We start from the raw sequence: 15,256 nt of genomic DNA, 5'->3' as shown, positions 1-15,256 counted from the left end.
GTCAGGCTTTCATTGTAACACTTTGGAATTATCCACAGGGATATGAAGACCTGCTGAGGCAAAAGGGCAAGTCTAGTGGCAGTTAAGTTGTGAGAGCAAGGCTGAAGAGAGAGCACAGTGGGACAGTCCGAATGTAACACTGGCCTCACAATTACTTTCTTATTTAGGAGTTCTGGTCTTTATCTGAGCCCCTATGTGGTTGATTCACCAGAGCTGAACTGAAATGACGATTTCAGACGTGCACATAAAAGAAGAGGAGGGGTTGCTTTTCAGTACATACGGAAATAAGAAGCAAGGTCATGGTCTGAATAACCGACAGCAAGAATGACAACAGTTGTTACCGCTGAATCCTCTGCATCTTCTCTGGGTGGCCTCATTTAATCCTGGCAACAACCTCATGAAACATTCTATTATTCCCATTTTATTGATTAAGAAACTGAGGATTTGGAAAGGTCACACAACAAGTAAGCAGTGGTTTGGAACCCAGCAGTCTGGTTCCAACGCTCTCTTTCGTAGGCATTCTTGTATTAATATAATGCCACTCAAAACAGACAGCTTTTTCAAATATATATGTATATACTATATTATAAATATCCATAGGGAAGAAACTTTGTTGTGTTGATTCAATATGTAAAAGGAAATACTTAAGGAACAGATTTGTTTTTCCCACAAACATTTTTAAGGCACTTATTATGTGCCAAGCAGAATTTTAAGCACTTTAAAATGTTAGTGTACTTAATTCTCATATCAGCCCAATGAGGTAGCTACTATTGCTATTCTCATATGATATTTGTGAAATGTGTGAAAACTATGACAGAGAAGTAATTCAGCTCAAGTCGCACAGCTAGCAAGTGATGGAGCCAGGATTCAGATTTGAACATTTGGCTCCAGCATTTGTGATCTTAACCCCTACAGATCAAAGTCAAGTCCTAGATCAGTATTTCTTTAACCTTTTAAATCTGAACCTCAAAAAACAAATATATTTCATGCTGCAACTCACGACACACATGCATACTTGCAAATGCAAATAAATGTCATGAAACAATACCCTTCCTTTAAGTAATGCAGCCTGAAATTTATATTTTATTGAAAATAAAGATGCTAGTTGTAGTCCACTAAATAGATTTCACATTCTACTTCAAAATTTGCAGTTTAAAAGTGTACATGGTCTCTGTGGCCTCAGAGGCAACACCACACATCTACGACCATCTGATCTTTGACAAACCTGACAAAAACAACCAATGGGGAAAGGATTCCCTGTTGAATAAATAGTGTTGGAAAAACTGGCTAGCCATGTGCAGAAAGCAGAAACTGGACCCCTTCCTGACACCTTACACTAAAATGAACTCCAAATGGCTTAAAAACTTAAACCTAAGACCTAACACCATAAAAACCCTAGAAGAAAACCTACGCAAAACCATTGAGGACATAGACATAGGCAAGGACTTCATGACTAAAACACCAAAAGCACTGGCAACAAAAGCCAAAATAGACAAATGGGATCTAATTAAACTCCAGAGCTTCTGTACAGCAAAAGAAACAATCATTAGAGTGAACCAGCAACCAACAGAATGGAAAAAAATGTTTGCAGTCTACCCATCTGACAAAGGGCTAATATCCAGAATCTACAAAGAACTAAAACAGATTTACAATAAAAAAACAAACAAACCCATTCAAAAGTGGGCAAAGGACATGAACAGACACTTTTCAAAAGAAGATATATATGAGGCCAACAAACATATGAAAAAATGCTCATCATCACTGGTCGTTAGAGAAATGCAAATCAAAACCACATTGAGATACCATCTCACGCCAGTTAGAATGGCGATCATTAAAAAAAAAATCTGGAGACAACAGATGCTGGAGAGGATGTGGAGAAATAGGAACACTTTTACACTTTTGGTGGGAGTGTAAATTAGTTCAACCATTGTGGAAGACAGTGTGGCGATTCCTCAAGGACCTAGCAATAGAAATTCCGTTTGACCCAGCAATCCCGTTACTGGGTATATATCCAAAGGATTATAAATCATTCTGTTATAAAGACACATGCATGCGTATGTTCATTGTGGCACTGTTTACAATAGCAAAGACCTGGAACCAACCCAAATGCCCATCGATGATAGACTGGACAAGGAAAATGTGGCACATGTACACCATGGAATACTATGCAGCCATAAAAAACAATGAGTTTGTGTCCTTTGTAGGGACATGGATGAATCTGGAAACCGTCATTCTCAGCAAACTGACACAAGAACAGAAAATCAAACACCGCATGTTCTCACTCATAGGCGAGTGTTGAACAATGAGAACACATAGACACAGGGAGGGGAGCATCACACACTGGGTCTGTTCAGTGGAGCCAGGGGAGGGACAGTGGGGTGCGAGGAGGTTGGGGAGGGATAACGTGGGGAGAAATACCAGATAGAGGTGATGGGGGATGGAGGCAGCAAACCACATTGCCATGTATGTACCTATGCAATAATCCTGCATATTCTGCACATGTACCCCAGAACCTAAAGTGCAAATATATATATAAGTGTCCATGGTCACCTCCACACCTGCCTGTGAGGGAAATAAACTATAGTCCAGACTGAGCATATCCAGAGCAGAACTGGGCTAACTCAAAGGATAACTATAAATAGAAGATGACCACAGAGTCAGGATAGTTCCCCAGAAGTATCCTAGTTGCACCCATGGATAAATTTCCTAGAGTGTTGGCAAACCACTGGACCAAAATCGGTTTTGATTTATCTAAATCCTGAAGTTCAACTTTCCTATCTTGTTAATTAAATAATAAATATTTTCCTCAGTGGCCAGAAATGTTCCCCCTCCAAGAGACCTTTTTATAAATGTGTCTAGTGTTGGAGACTGTAGGACCAGAGGTGAGTGTGAAAGCACAGCTTTTTCTCTGCAGTTTCACCATAGACAGAAGCCAGAAAAATAAAAACAACATAATCACACTTCTAAAAAGCCAATAGTGTAGCTTCACATGACAGAACCAGACTAGCCTAAGGGGAGGAGAGACAAGGTCAGCCTACTCCAAGGTAATCAGTCCCCGTGTGTTCTATGAGACATGCTCCCAATGTGTTTGGTTCAAGGACAGCACCCCTGGGAATCTGGTAAGTGTTCATTGTGTTTTGTGATTGAATGCCCACCTCTGGTTTCTGTGTTGTTCTCAGAAGTGATGGGAGACATTTCTTCTGGGAGTCTCTGTTGTCTCTGCCATGTAGGTGGGGACTGTAGTGAATGTCAAGCTCTGTCTCTTCCAGACGGAGGATGTTCCAGCACAAGTCATCACACCCTTAAGTCCACGCCCAGTCTACTCCCACAAGTCATCACACCCTTAAGTCTACTCCCAGTAGAAAGTCTACCTTTCTCTCAAACATTAGGTTGGGAGAAAGGTCAACTATGCTTCTTTCTTACATAGATGAAATTAGAATATCATAAACTCAGAATGAATATTTTTGCAAAATCCCGAGTAAATATGTTTCTATAATACACTAAAAAATCCTAAATATCAGATTATCTTTGAATTATGAAGATGATATTATCCAACTTTGGTAGGCTATTTTTATTATCATTATTAATGATGGGTTTGCCTACTCCCCCATGACTAATAAAGTGTAATTTCAAGACAATGTAAACATCTATCAAAAGGTGGCTGTTGAAGTGTACCACATTGGAGTTTTTGATTTATAAACAAAGCTGTGGCATGATACAGACCATGGAAGTTTCTGATCATCCAGCCAGGAGGAAAAGCCCCTGGAGCCTCTCAAGCTTTTGTTTGTATCTAAGGAAAGGAAGGGTTACAACACAAAGTTCCAGAAGATAATTCAAAGAATTTTTAAATGATGGTCAAAAAGAACAGGGGAGGAAGAGGAATAATGTGAATTGCTGCTGTTCGGTTCTCTGACCTAGACGTTGAGAAGGATGAGAAACTGAGCTAAGTGAGCAAATTAAAACAAGCCTGTGATGGACCAACGAGGAGTATGCTGCTGATCTGATCTCTCTGATCAACGTTTCTGAATGTGTTATATGTGGAACACTTGCATCAGATGGCCAGGGGAGTGGGAGATGCTGGCTTCCTGGCCGCACCCAAAGGTCTGGGAATCTGTATTTTTAAAGGATTACCCCAAAAGAGTATCAGGTTTACCTTGAGTATTACTGAAGATGAGCCTAATTTGGAGATCAAAGAGACATGGGGCAAATGTGCATGGCTCTGTAGAAAGAAGGTGGTTGGAATGATCTTAACTGTACCTTGTGTCTCTTTGGACCTGTTTCTTCCTTATTCTCCTAAAGACCAACCACCTTGAGGAGACAAAGGCAGCTAAGCAGCTGAACAGGAATTGCATGTTCTAAAAACAGCTGGAAAAACTGAGCTAATACACAAAAAGAACTGAGGATGATGTTCCCTTGAGGATTCTGTTCAAACAAAATACAAAATGGTGACCTATTTCCCACAGAAGACTCCAATCTTTTGCATTTGTCTTTCCAAAATGGATACTCACATCTGGGATTTTCTTGCTATGCTTTCAGCATGAAATGTTCTTTTATCACTTTTCATTTTTCCAAAAGATTTATTCAGTACTCTTTGCCTGTTCAGGAAATAGAAGACAGGCAAATACATTTACTAGCTTTTATTCATTAAGGAGGTTTGCTTTCTGAGTCAAAGGATTCCATTTTCTATTTTCAATTCTTAGAGCAATCTCCCTGACTGTCTACGCTATATGGCAAGTAGTTCTTTCTACCACTAATACCAACTAATTAGAAAATAAAATGATGCTGAATAGTTAGTTAGCAAATAATGAGTTTCTCTGCAGCCACAAGCCACTTTGCAACCCTGGGAATATTTTTTAAGGCTTTTGGTACTTGAAGAAATACTGTCTTCTAGCCCCTTTTTCCTCAGTGTGCAATCCGCCAATGAGCAGATGTGGGAGCTTGTTAGAAATGCAGAATCTTGGTCCCTGCCCCAGCCCTACTCAATCAGTTTTAATGAGATTCCTAGGGGCTTCATAGACACATTAAGGTTAGCAAAGTACCACTCTAGTCCAGTGATTCTCAAACTCAGCTGCACATTAGAATCACCTGTGGAACTTTTAAAACTACTGACACCTGAGTCCCACCCCTAAGCTCTTCTGATTTGATTGGCTTGGATTGGGGTATGGATTTAACAAGTTCCCCAGGTGGGAAGTGGTTGATTTTAGGGCTGAAGTGGGGAAAATACAAAATAAGCCTCAAATAACTCACGGTGCACAAATTAAGCAAATGCTCAACAAAAGATGGGACCTTGTTGAAAGAAAGCAGATGGCAGTCTAAGGGAGCTCTCAGTGGCCAAAGCTGGAGCAATTTAAATAATAAATTCAAATCATAATGACAAATAAATGACAGCATTGGGTTTTAAATCATAGACTACAATAAATATCCATGAGTCCAAACTCATATAAATTAATAATGAAATAAATTTAAAAGTAAGCAGAGGAGCAGAGACAGCTCTTCCTCACAATAGAGTTCCAATTAATAAACATAGAAAAGAAGGAAAGAGAGAATCACCATTTGGAGAACACCACAGCAATCATTGTTTTGGGTTGACAAGACCCAAAACTGTACGTCAAAATTCGGAGACAACAGTCTGAGAAGAAAAGGATTTGCATAGACTCAAAGTCCTTCCCCTAACATACTTACCAATACAAAGATAGTCACTCTACAATGAAAGCCTTAGCAAACACCAACTTAACCATAGAAACATCACTATTAATACATATCAACATCCTGAACCCCTTGCTATAATGCACAACCTCATCTTTGTGTACTCTTGACAAAAATGCATAGCTTCTCTCCAATCCTGAGAAAACTCAGCAAACCCAAGTTGAGGGGCATTGTACAGAATGACTGTTCTTACTCTTCAGAGTATCAACGTGGTGAAAGATAATTAAAGTGTGATGAACTGTTTCAGAAACTAAAAAGTAACACCTAAGTACAATTTGGGATCCTGGATAAGATACTGGAATAAAAAAAAATACATGAGGAAAAAAATCGTGGAAAATTTGTAGTTTACTAAATAATTAACCAATGCTAATTGCCTGTTCTTGATACATATATTGACTAGGAGAAGCAGGGTAAAGGGTATTAGGGAACTCTTTCTATTTTTTTTTACAACTTTTCTAAAGTCTAAAATTAGTTTAAAATAAATAATTAAAATGCAAAAGTCCCTCGGTGATGCTGATGGTAGCCAAGATTGAGAACCACTACTTCAGCCCTCAAAAGCCCCATTTCACCCTTCCTCCTTTCTCCTTACACAAGGAAAATAATTTTCGTTCCTATCTTGAGTTGAGAACAACATTGTAAGTAGCAACAGCTCTGTTAAAAGCCAATATCCTCCCAGGAAAATGTCCATGGAAAGCACCATGAGAACCTCATACGTGAAACATAAACATAATGGTAGACAAATTTGGAATCTGGCTGCCTATATCCATTCTGCTTTCTTTTGATAAGAACATCCCAGTTTATTTTTAAGGAATTACATGTTTCATTTTAAGCAGTCTCAACCTTATCAACCCAGAATTGGGCTATCTTTGGACTTTGAATTTTGAGAGGAATAACACAAGATCAGTGGTATCTGGACAAGATTATCAATTAGTTCCCATTAACCAGATCCAGAGCGGCTACGGTTCCAGTACTTTTTCCAAGTCTTATTCTTGAGCTTTTCCTTTCATTTTCTGAACTACCATAAAAATTCCTTCTGACTGAATTAGCTAAAGTCAGCAGTTGCTTGCCACCAAGGAACCCTAAGATATACAGGTGTGCTGACCTGTATTTCCACTTAGTCCAAGTGGAAATAAGACATCTGAATGCAACCCAAAAGCTATTAGTGATACTAAACTTAAAGATGTATTCCTGACCTTGATAAGAGTGCTGTTTCCACCAAATTTTAGCAATCTTATTAACGTTTCAGGTGTAAGAAGAAAGTCCTCTTACTAGAGGTTAAACTACTTAAAAAAAAAAAAAAAAAAAAAAAGGAGTGCCCTGGCAGGAAAAAAAAAAAAGATTATTTCCAGTTCTGGAAGCAACAGATCCTAGCACCATACTATGTTGGAGTTGTCTGTCTGTCTTCCTACTGGGTTATAAGAGTCTTGAGGGCAAGAGAGCACACTGCATCTTACTGATTCAGCATCTTATTTGTGCTATCACCTAACATAATATCTGGCATACCGTAGTTCATGATAAATACTTATTGAATGAATTAATGAGACCATTGCCACTATGCGACTTTAAACAAGCTTTATTAAAAGTCTGTGTTTATCCAAAAAAAAAGTTTACTTTAAGCATTGTATAGACTTATCAAATGAACCCAAAATATTTTAGGAGGAAAAAAGCATCTGTTTAATAAAGTGGCCTCATTCCTGAATAGTCCTTCATTTTAATAAAAATAATAATTGCATAGAAAGCCTCCATTTAAACCACTATTATTTTGTTATGTTCATAGCAGTTTCTTTACAACTATTTGTCTTCCAAAAACATCCAAATTAATAAGCACTGCTTGCATGAATATGGTGAATAGGGGGAAGGAACACCTGAGGAACTCTTGAGACTAAAGCTGAAAGATTCTTCCTGCAGGCATCCCAAAGACATCACTCAGAACCCTAACCAAAGTGGGAAGAGTCTATGCCCCTTATTTACAAAAAGCCCCATTCTTACATAAGTTTTACTCATGTAAGAATATCAGGACCTCTTATTACACTTATTCTTGTTGCAGAATTAACAAGGGAACTGTGGCAGGAGGAAGATAAAAGGAAATGGTGGGACATAAGCATTATGAAAGTCAGGGTTCTTAATTACTAATCATGTAATCTATTGTTTTTGGTTTAAATAGGAAGTGGATTACTAAAAGACACTAGAACGCTCACTGAGTCTTTGGAAGAAGTGAAGAAACAGGCTCTGGAGTGAGCTCCCAGTGCTCAGAACCTCAATGCAGAACTGGCAGAGAAGGAAATTTCTGTTCCTCATGATTCCAAAACCATGTTGGTTTTCCTACCATCTGTGCCTGCAGAATTGATGTCCTGCACCCCACCTCCTTCCTCATATGCATCACTTCTGTATCTGCATCTCTGTATGTGCATCTGATTAGCAGAACCCAAGTCACACGACTGAACCCTGGCGGCAAAGAAACTGAGAAATGTGGGAGCTTTGCATGCTATCTTGGGAAGATGGGATTCACACCACAGGGAACCATCATAATGTAGAAGGAATAGTAAAAGATTTGGCTAACAGGGTAAACCAAAATGATTTGACTTTAAAAGTTTCCAACCCTTGATTAATTGTACCAGTCTGCCCCTAGCTAATGTTTTCAGCCATCAGGTAGATGTGGGCCTGAGCATCAGCTTCAGCATGCCTGCTCCAAACATTAGAGTCATTTCTCCACTAAATACCTCATCAGGGAAAAGAAGTATCACGTACTAAATACATTCTAAATGCTACACACCGTACTAAATGCTTTATGTGCATTATGTATTTAATCTCCTCAATAACCCCACTTCAAGGGCATAATTCCCATTTTACAAGTAGAAAAATGAGTGCTGAGAAATTAAATAGTTTTTCTCAAAGTCACACAGTAAAATGGGGCAAAGACTTAATACAAGTTCTCTCTCAAGTCCATGCTTTCCCTACAATATTGGGTTCTTAACCAAGATTTTCATGGAACCATGGCAGTGGCTTCAGGAGCCCGTGTAATTGTGGATGTGTATCTTTCTGGGGAGATCATGTATAGCTTTTATCAGATTCAAAAGAGGTGTATAACTCCCCAAACAGTAAAGTATCACTACATTCCCCAAAGTAGTAGTCATATGGTCATAAAGCTGTTGTTGTTGGGGCAGGGGTAGATTGCAATTAAATTTTTTAAATTGAGATTAAAAATCCCACATGACATTAAATCAGTCTCTTAACAAATTTTTGTTTACAGAACATTATCATTAACTACAGGCACAATGTTTCACAGCAGATCTCTAGAACTCTTTCACGTCATATAACTGAAACCATACACACTGAACATCACCTTCCCATCTCCCCTCCCGCTAGCCCCAGGCAACCAACATTTTACTTTCTGCTTTTATGAGTTTGATTCTCCAACTATATTTTTGATGTTTGATCTTAGCATTTATTGTTTGTGATATCATTTTGCAATATAGGATTCAAATTTAAAATTAGAGTCAGGAGCCCTGTCTCTTGGAAGTGGGAGGAATGCATGTCTGTGCTGGAATGAACAAAGGTTAAAACCAATGAGAAAGGTTCTCTCTGAAAGATGAGAAAGGGCTGAACAAACCAGGAACATATTTTTCATTTAACTACTGAAGTCGTAGCTGTACATCAGAAGGCCTGGCTGCTATTTGTGACTTTGCCACTGACTCCATTTATCAGGGCCTCCATCACCTGTATGATGGGGGTAATATAAAACCTGCCATCATTTCCTCCATCACAATGTTATGAGATTGTTTTGAAAGTACTTTCATTTCCCCAACAGAAAGGCATTATAGATCTCTCTATATATACCTGTTATGACTTCTTTGGGGGAAAGAAAGGCACCTCGGAGAAGACTTGGCTCACAACTTCTAGGACTGAGTAATTTCTGAGTCTCACAGGCATCCATACGTGGGATGTTCTTTGTGAAGAAAGATTTGTTTATATCTTATTTTTTCATTTCTAGTGGGTTGTTTCTTCCCTCTTTTTCATTTGTTGTGCTTTTTTTGAAAATTCCAGTATAAGTCAGCCTCTCAAATTGTTAGCTAGCTGGAATGTTGCTTTAGATGGTTCATTATTTATATCTTGCTGTCAACATGCATAATATTTTACAGAACACAAAAGCTTTACTCCAGAAACAAGATAAAGATTGTTTTAAAACAGAAAAGATGCAAAGAAGCCCAGGAGAGTCAGCCTGGTCCACTAGTAGAAGTAACAGTATACACTGTAAATACAGGAGAATTTATAAATGTAGCATTTTATGAATGGGATCAACCATCTGAATATGAGATGTCTCCTTTGCCATCTGCTCCCCAAGCAATCAGTTTTTTAAGTGGTATTTTAGAAAGGTAATGAATATCTACTAACACTCAATGCAAACTTAATTTCAAAGCTGTAGAATAGGCCATAAATAAAAAAAGTGAGTGATATCCATTCTCAGCCTGTTCACACCAATGGAAATATGAATCACCAACAGGGGAAGCCTAGAGCTCTTCTTGAATAGGGTAAAATTCCAGACAGCATGAAGTTCAATTGCTGCTTGCTATTGTTCTTAATGTTATTATTATGTTTTCTCGAGTACTTTTTATAAATAAAAATATGAATAAATTCACAACTATGGTGAACTGTTGCAGTTCCTAATTTAAAACCATGATCTTACATATTATACTGCTTGGATGAAGATTAACTGTACTTATTTAACCAGGTGTCTAGTGTAAGAACAGGAGCTACCGCCTCAAGAGTTGAAGAATTCTTCCAATTGCTGCCAGCACAGGACACCTGAGCTATTTCATGCCACCTCCATAGGATGCAACTAACTCTCCAGTTGGCAAGATTTTCTCCATAACCAATCAGTCATCAAGTCTGTTGACTTCTCCTTCACATAACTCTCCCATCATCGCTTCTTTCTCGTGTCAAACTCTGTTTCCTTGATTTAAGTAGGCCTCAACACCTCTATGATTACTCCAACAGCCTTATAAATGACTTTCTTTCTTATAGTCTGGCCCTTCCAATGATCTTGTACCTCCATGCCAGATTAATCTTTCAGAAACACTGCTTTGATCATGTCACTCTCCTTTGTGTCAAGGGCTGCTCACTGATAATAAGGTAAATGCCAAAATTCTTAGCCTAGCATGCAAGTCCCCACAAACTTTTCAGGTTCACCTTCTCGACTTCCCTCCATAAACCTTACACACTCTTGCCAACTGGATTATTCACTGGACTCCATTTCAGTCTCTCTCCAGTAAGTGTCTATATACTAAGAATCCTGTTTAGCCTTTCTCTCCACCATTACAATTTGACAACTACTCAAAATCTATAGATCTGACAAAACTGAACTAAGATGCAGTCTCCTGAAGGGCACTTTAAACACATCCTCCAATTCTTTGATACTCCTCCCACCGAGAAGTGGGATTTAGGTCCTCTCTGCCTAAATCTGGGTTGACCTTAGGGATTTGAGGGTGATTTGTTATGCAATAATAGTAATTAGAACACTCCACACATTCTCTTCCTGAACTCCCAGTCCTATTTTCTCTGCTTTGGACTGTGAAAACTTTCTTGAATGTAAAAATTGCTTTATCCTAAACAGTATACAAAGTTACTTAGACAATAAAGACCTTTGATACAATGGGGAGGAAATGGGGCAACTAAGACTTTACAGGAACCAAAAAAAATACATCAGATAATATTTCAAAGGTATTATACAAGTACATTGGTTAAGCACATAGTAAGTGGTCAAATTACACCATTTTAAATGTTTGCTGGTGGTTACTTGTTAGGAGATAGGTGACTTACTTATTTCTTAGTGGGCCTCACATTTGTAAATTTAGGTTTCTGAGATCAATCCTTAAATAACTCTATTCCATCACTAGGACTTGGACTATAAACATTTAACCTATAAATAGTGTTAGCTGTCATAGTGTTAGTGGTGGTTATGGTTTCGTTGCTCCCAGAATTAATGTCCCATGAGCATTATTAAATGAGAAAGATTAGTATGTATGTTTTCCTCTGTAATTATGCTTGCACCTGAAAGCAAAATTCTTTATTAAAACAGACAAGCACAAATATTTATTAGTATTACTAATTGCTCTGTTTAAATAGGATATATAATTAGGATAGGCTTTAAAGAACTGTCAGATACTTGATACAATTACATCTTCCTTTCTCATAATCTTTGTTATTAATCATTGCTTAATTTAATCCTGGGTTTATCCTGAGTTTAATTACTATTAGCTTACCCTTTATCCTCCCAAGATCCAAACCTTAAATTTCTGGATCACTTTCCCTTATTGATAAATGTTTGTCTATTTCTGATTATGGAACATTCCTGTAACCACTTACTTTTCTAGGCTACTGATAAAGCAATTCTCCACAAGTTCTAGCTCTCTTCTTTTTAGAACACATTCTTGTTCGTCTCCCTCCCCACCCACTTTCCAAATTTCCACAAATCTTAGTGGTAATTGATATTTCCTCTGCAATTATAGCATGAGTATCCTACGACATGCTCTTCCCCAAACTAGAAGTTCTTGCCATCTCTTCAAGTCTCTTATTCTGCTTTGAGCAATCAATCCTGAATCATGATTCATATGTAAAATTGCTTTCCAAATAGTCTGGGGTCACAAAGCAAAGCTTTTCCAAAGTTACCTTTTCTAGTTAGAACTTACGATTTTTAATAAAGATATATAAAATAAGGTTACCTTAGTAGTGCTAACTTTACACTAGCAAAAAAGCAAGGCAATCATTTCAGGTGTGAATGCTTGGCCTTGACAGTATTTTTTTATTGCTTTTATTTTGCTTTGTTTTTATTTATTTATTTATTTATTTATTTTTACCAGGATGTAAAGGGTGAGTGGTTTATATGGTAAGAGTCACTCAAATCTTAGATGGGAGCCTGAAAACAGAGCAAAGTTGAGAAAATAATGTTGAAAATAAAAAAATGTGGGATAGGTACATAAGAAAATGAGAGAAGAAAAGAAGGCTGAATACAACTGCTTCAAAGAGAGACCAAAGGGCTTAAAGTTAGTGAAGGAAGAAAAGAGGAAGCAGACAGATGATTTCAAAAATGGAAATAAGGAAAAAGTGGTCCTATGTTTGGAAAAAATAATTTTGATCTAGTAATATTGTGAATGGAAAGACTTAAAAGCAAGACTTAACATCTTGTTGGATCCTCTGTGAGTAATGAATACATATTTGTTGACTAAGGAAGGAGCTTCTATGAGGAAGCTGGCGAGTGTGGATGAGAAAGGGGAGGACGATTTTCTGTGCAGAGATAATACAGCTGGATTCTAAGGACAAGGAGTGTCTGTTACTAATACCTGATCTCTGACGTACTTAAATATTTTAGGGATGTGTTTATAGTTTTAGTCTCCCTCACACAGCTCAGAGTGGGTGGGTACATGATACACCACTCTAAAAAGCCTGTTACTGCATTTGTAGAGAATCACAATGAACAGGTTTTCTCCTCTTATGAACCACACATTCACTCTCTTCCTACATGCAGCACTAAAAGCATTCAGTAAAATTACAGAAAATTTTATACAATTTATAAAGGAAATATGTCTTCTAGTTATTTTTAGCATTTTCTCTTTTTACCATTTATGGATATTCAGAAGGTAACATTTGTTTAGGAAGGGCAACAATTACTTTCTCTATCTCAAACAATCTTTGGCCAGAATATCCTAATGATGACTCCTTTGTTTTCAGACAATTGGGCAAAATCTAAAATGTACTAATATAAAATTAAGAACAGTATGTTTACTTGAAAACAACATTTGTAAAACAATGTTGTTTTCTACTTCGAGTCTTCTAACACTTTTCTAAGAAATTTCTGAGTTAAAAACTTTAGATATGTCCAACAAAAAGACCCCGTAATGCTGTTATTTGCCCCCAAATGATCACTTTCCTATTGTACCTTATGAAACAAAAATGTCCTGGGCTATTTTCTTCAAAATAATCTACTGGGAAATGGAGATTTGGAAGTTACAGGCAAAACAAGATTAGCTATGTGCCAATAATTGTTGAAGCTTGGTGACAGAACGTTTTCTTAATGAAATAATGTGTACAAGGATGTCCACAATGGTAATATTTATAACATCAAAAAAGTAGAAATGACTGGATTATTTAATAATAGGAAATGGCTTTAACAAAGGATCAATGATGGCATATTCAAAAGGTACATTATCATGTGGCCCCCTAAAACAGACCATCATGTTTTCAATAAATAATGACATGGAACAATGCCCACAATTTGCAGAGTGAAAAATCTGAGTGACAGTCTATATATGATGTAATCTCAATTTTTAAAAATAAGTTAAAATATAAATGGGGTAAAATTCTTCAGACTGACTCAATTCTAATTTTTATACTAAGAAAAGAATCAGAAATGCATAGAAAGATTTATGTACACAGATTTCTACTATAGAATTTATTATAATAAAAAAGAAATAGGGAAATTGGTCAAATTAATCTGACATCTATTTTTGTGGAAAACTATACAGTCATTAAAAGTGACACTTTTGAAGAATATTTAATGAAACCAAAAAATGTTTGTAAGAAGACATCAAATTAAATGGCACAATTCCAAACAATATAGCATAGTCCACACATATTGAGAAAGGAATCAAATCTATTTATAGCTTGATAATAAGGAATTAAAATTTTTAAAATATGTTTTTAGAAAACAAATGGGGCTGGGCCTGGTGGCTCATGCCTGTAATCCCAGCACTTTGGGAGGCCGAGGCAGCTGGATCATTTGAGGTTAGGAGTTCGAGACCAGCCTGGCCAACATGGTGAACCCTATCTCTACTAAAAATAAAAAAATTAGCCAGGCATGGTGGTGGGAGCCTGTAATCCCAGTACTCAGGAGGCTGAGGCATGAAAATCATTTGAACCCAGGATGTGAAGGTTGCAGTGACCCAAGACTGCACCACTGGACTCTAGCCTGGGTGACAGAGTGAGAGTGAGACTCCGTCTCAAAAAATTAAAAAAAGAAAGAAAGAAAGAAAAAAGAAAACAAATGCTTTTTTTTTTTTTTTTTTTTTTTTTGCCCAGGCTGGAGTACAATGGCATGATCTCGGCTCACTGCAACCTCCACCTCTTGGGTTCAAGCGATTCTCCTGCTTCAGCTTCCCAAGTAGCCGGGATTATAGGCATGCGCCTCCATGCCTGGCTAATTTTTGTATTTTTAGTAAAGACAAGGTTTCTCCATGTTGGTCAGGCTGATCTCGAACTCCCAACCTCAGGTGATCCACCCGCCTCAGCCTCCCAAAGTGCTGGGATTACAGGCATGAGCCACCATGCCCGGCCAACAAATGGAATTTGAAAATTTTCACTCTTTTTCTAGTATCTTGGGAAAAGTGTGTGTGTTTGTGTTTGTGTGCGTGTGTGTGTGTTTTCACACTGGATTTTCTAGGTCAGAAATTAAACTCCGTTACCACTGATAATGACTGTTCATTCCAGACTAGGTGTGTTTGGAAATTCACCCTGCAAATCGTGAGCTCACAGTCTTCTATCATGCCTTCCAGCCCAC

The sequence above is a fragment of the Aotus nancymaae genome, unplaced genomic scaffold, assembly GCF_030222135.1.
Source record: "Aotus nancymaae isolate 86718 unplaced genomic scaffold, 86718_ANA_hifiasm-v0.15.2.pri h1tg000014l, whole genome shotgun sequence".
Taxonomy (NCBI): domain Eukaryota; kingdom Metazoa; phylum Chordata; class Mammalia; order Primates; family Aotidae; genus Aotus; species Aotus nancymaae.
The sequence above is the reverse complement of the archived record's forward strand: the minus strand, read 5'-3'. Positions refer to the sequence as shown.